Source organism: Leptidea sinapis, chromosome 2 (genome assembly GCF_905404315.1).
Source record: "Leptidea sinapis chromosome 2, ilLepSina1.1, whole genome shotgun sequence".
NCBI classification, from domain to species: Eukaryota; Metazoa; Arthropoda; class Insecta; order Lepidoptera; family Pieridae; genus Leptidea; species Leptidea sinapis.
Genome location: NC_066266.1, coordinates 20,058,786 through 20,063,712, shown reverse-complemented (window position 1 = coordinate 20,063,712; position 4,927 = coordinate 20,058,786).

Here is a 4,927-nt window from a genome sequence, read left to right as displayed (position 1 = left end):
TTACAGTTGATAACCTGTTCAACCCCAATATTTGCATATTAGGAATTTGACTTGTGATGTCGCTCTTGTAAATCAATTTGTTATGTTTTTAAAGTGATAACCCTCACTTCTAGGATAAATACACAAATAAAATAATTTTGTCCTCCCGCCCACGACCTTTGGCGTTTCGTGCCAGTGCTCTTCCTACTAAGCTAACCGTTAGTGACATATCGTCATAAAATCTCGTATGCGTTGTTCAACTCTCAGGTGCAGGCCCGCATCGGTCATAAAATTTTGTTTTCAAATTTTATTTGTGTTTTTATCTTAGAAGTAAGGGTTATCACTTTAAAAACATAATAAAATGGTTTAAAAGACATTTAGTCAAAAAGTTATTGCTTGATGAGCCAATTTTAGGTAAGAAAGAAAGAAATTATTTGCAAAAAATATTTACATATTAAAATAGAACAAATAGTTTTGCCATAAATACTGAAAGAAAGAAAAAAAAAATCTATTAAAAATAACGTTTATTACTATTACAATGCGTTAATTAAAGGACTGGCACATTCACGGGCGGGTGTTAGTAAAAGTAGGTGCAGGAAAAAATTATCTAGAACAAAAATTGTCATCGCATATTTTTACTTTAACACTGTCGACGAGTGTTGGTGCTGATAAGGAGATAAGTGTGGAAGCAATACTGGGAAAAATACATTATCACGCGTATGATAGTTGCTGGGTTGGTGGGTACAATTCTGACAATGTGCGTTAGCAATTATTTTTTTGATTATAAGAATAATCATCATTGGCCGGAAGACGTCCAGTGCTGGACAAAGGCCTCCCCCAAAAGCTCTCCACGACGATCGGTCCTGCGCTGGGAACTGCCTAAACAAGCACATCAGTGTGGTCGGCATCAATAATCATAAAACTTGCAGATTTTGCCTTGAGGCTGATGAGACACCTCTTCATCTACTCTGCGATTGCGGTCCACTAATGCATAAGCTTAACACAATCTTTGCCGACTCCACCTTGCTACCAGATGATATTTGTAACACTCGCGTCAAGATGATATTGCGTTTCGTAAATGCGGCAGGGCTTGAAGACGAGCTATAAGTATGAGTGGCGAACACAATAGTTCAATTCTGGACGCGATGTTACTAGGAATCATTTTCTTCTTCTTCGTCGGATTACTCTTGACAGAGCAGTCGTGGTCACGTCGAACGACGAAAGATTCTACGCCAGTTATCCCTGGCTGTTGCTTCTCTGGCACATGTGTTGAGAGAAGTATTGGTTAGGGCTTTGATCTGGTCTGTCCAGCGCATAGGAGAGCGTCCTCTTGACCTACTGCCGTTGACCCTTCCCTGAACAACAAGTCTCTCTGTGGCATGCTCTCTACGCACGTGATATCTCCGATGTATCTGAGGATACGGGCTCTGACTATAGATGAAAGCCTTTCTTTCACCTTGAGCTCTTCAAGTATCGAGACGTTTGTGCGGCGTTGCGTCCAAGATACTCGTAGCATTCGTCTTTAAGGAATAAGGAATTCGTAGGAATCATTAAGACTAGATAAATAGCCACCCTCTTCAAATAATAATAATCTATCCGTCGAACTATGTGCCCTGCTCACTGCGACTTCAGTTTCGCAATCATCAACAACATCAATCACCAACATAGCCCAGCTATGTTGGTGATTTTAGTTCTCCTACGGATCTCCTCATTTCTGATTCGATCTCACAGGGAAACTCCGAGCATAGTCAATGAACTTCCTCATAAGTGGTCGCAAAATATGGGCCATATTTAGCGACCACGTCTGCGTACCGTAAGTCACTGTGTTGTTTATGGTATTTTGAGTTGCATTCGCTAATATTTATTTTTAATCAATACAAGATGTTGACTCGCCAAGTTCTGGCACAAGAAATCATGTCTCAACAATTAATATTAGTAGTATTTGTCGCTTAAAATTGGTTAAGCGGGGTTTAGACAGGGTCAGTAGGTGACATCGATTTCGAGACATGTCAGCGCTGACCCGTAAAATACCCAATGTAAACTGATTTCAATGTTCGCAGACGAATAGTTTGAGGTCAGTCGACTCCCCGCCACCCGGGCTCTCCCTCACCAGTAGTAAGAACCAGTCACTGTCGCTGTGTTGTGGGTTGAAGTCGCGTTGCATAGACGCTAAAATGCCTCGTAAACTAAGCGATTGACTTGGCGAATGAAGTCATGGATGGCGGCAGTATCGGCGCCGATACTGACATGTGCACTGACCCTGTCCCAACCCGGCTTTATAGTACAGTGGGAGGCTGGCTCCTTTGCACAGGATGCCGGCTAGATTATGGGTACCACAACGGCGCCTATTTCTGCCGTAAAGCAGTAATGTGTAAGCATTATTGTGTTTCGGTCTGAAGGGCTCCGTAGCTAGAGAAATTACTGGGCAAATAAGACTTAACATCTAATGTCTTGTTGAGACATTGGTATATTGTTATGGGGCAGTGCGGCCGATATTAATACTACCTTTGTGCTGCAGAAGAGGGCTATTCGCGCGATTTATAACCTAGGTCCTAAAGAATCATTAAGAGAAAAATTTAAAGAAATAAACATTTTGACTGTTGCTTCTCAATACATTTTCGATTATGTTTTGTATGTTCATAAGCACATTGAGGAATTTTCTAGAAACTGTGACATTCATAATGTTAACACGAGGAACAAACATAAAACACACGAGGAAAAACTTGTTATGCCTACTACTCGGTTGGGTCGAGTTAGTAAGTCTTTTGTTGGGCGATGTATATGCTTCTACAACGTGATCCCAGAAAATGTACAAAACAAATGTGTTACGAAATTTAAAAGAATTGTTAAAAAACGTTTGTGTGGGAAAGGTTATTATACCATAAACGATTTTCTTAATGACACCACGGACTGGAAATAAAGCGAGCACCCTCAGGCTCTTTTTATAGTAAAAAAAAAAAACGCCCGCTGAGTTTCTTGCGCCCATTCTTCTCAGGTCTGAGGCAGTCTCTTTTGAATGGGTGGTAGATTTTGACGTTCAATAAGTGATTTTAAATCCTATTTTGAATAAAAATATTTTAATTTGAATTTGAAAGGTGACGAACGCAATTGTAGTTCCGCTCAGAATTTTTTGGGTTTTTCAAGAATCCTGAGCGGCACAGCATTGTAATGGGCAGGGCGTATCTGTTACCATCAGTTTAACGTCCTGCTCGTCTCGTCCCGTATTGGCATAAAAAATAACATATTTCTTTAATATTAATGAATTTCGTTGATGTTTCAGAAAACACACCAGCCGCTTAGTGTTGTCCTATCAAGTTCCGCGCCGTCGACTCCCCCGATATACGGTAAGCAAGTATTCACCATCATCACATCATCCATCACCCAAAGACACTCTCTTCACCAGTGGGAGGCACCTTTGCACCGGATGCCGGCTAGATTATGGGTACCACAACGCCGTCTATTTCTACCGTGAAGCAGTAACGTTTGTGTGGGCAAATGAGACTTAACATCTTATGTCTCAAGGTGACGAGCGCATTTGTAGTGACGTTTATAATTTTTGGGTTTTTACCGTAATCTTGAGCGGCGCTGCATTGTAATGGGCATGGCGTATCAATTACCATCAGCTGAACGGCCTGCTCGTCTCGTCCCTTATTATGATTAAGTTTCAGCCAACGTCAGGGATGAGAGAAATTTTTCAAATTGGTAGGGTCGTTCATTACACTATTTAAAAGGAAACGTGCAAAAAAAAAAAATTAGGGGTCAAAGGTCACAAAAAAGGTTTTATTTTTATTTTTTATATAACTATTGCTAATACACATTCCACCTTCGCACGACACGCCACAAGTTAGGATATCATCCCCACCATCTGGATGTGTGGCGGTCCTCCACAGTACGGTTTTCAAGGAGCTTTCTTCCACGTACTACAAAGCTGTGGAATGATCTTTCTTGTGCGGTGTTTCCGGGACGATACGACATGGGTACCTTCAAAAAAAGCGCGTACACCTTCCTTAAAGACCGGCAACGCTCTTTTGATTCCTCTGGTGTTGCAAGAGAATGTGGGCGGCGGTGATCACTTAACACCAGGTGACCCGTACGCTCGTTTGTCCCGCTATTCCATAAAAAATAACACACACACACACACATAATATATTACATAGTTCATAATATTCCTAAAAACATAGTAAAATTCTTACCTGTATACATATCACGAAACTATATTACTTTAAATATTAAGACTTATATCATAAGATACATAATAGCTTGCATGGTATGTGCTATACCCTTTTATAATAAAGTCCCAGCCACTGTTCATGCATTATCTATAAATAAATTTAAATGTTTCATTATAAAATGGCTCGTAAATCGTAGTCGTAAATCCTACTACTCCACAGCCGAATATCTAAGTGATCCGACAGCTTGGGACTAGATTATGATTATTTTATAGCAATAGCAATGACAGTACAATATTGTATATTTTATTAAAAAGAGCGCAAAAAAAGAATGCTGGGCGAGTTTCTAGATATAAGAAATGACATCAAATAGAAAACTAAAGGAATCAATTTTGAGAAAATAAATGCTTTTTTGCCTTACGTGGAGACGTTAAGGAAATGCTTCTTTAATTTTTTCTACTTTCAGGTGAACCAACATTGACGCCTCCCCCGCGGTCCCCGGGCGCTCCGCAGTCGGCGCCGGCTTCAGGTGACGGCAGGGCACATCCCCCGGACGGAACTTCCTCTGATAAGGTAACAAGTACTACCCAGAGAGTTATATTATCTCTGGACCTAACGTCGATGACGTCACGTCGCTTTGGTACGGTGTGCACATCCCCCGTATCAAGCATAACCTAGAATATTATTATTAATAAATAAACTATGATTTATTCTGTCTGTGTTATATATTGTTGTAAAGGTGTTGTGTTGTGATGCTGATTATTATATATAATGATGAA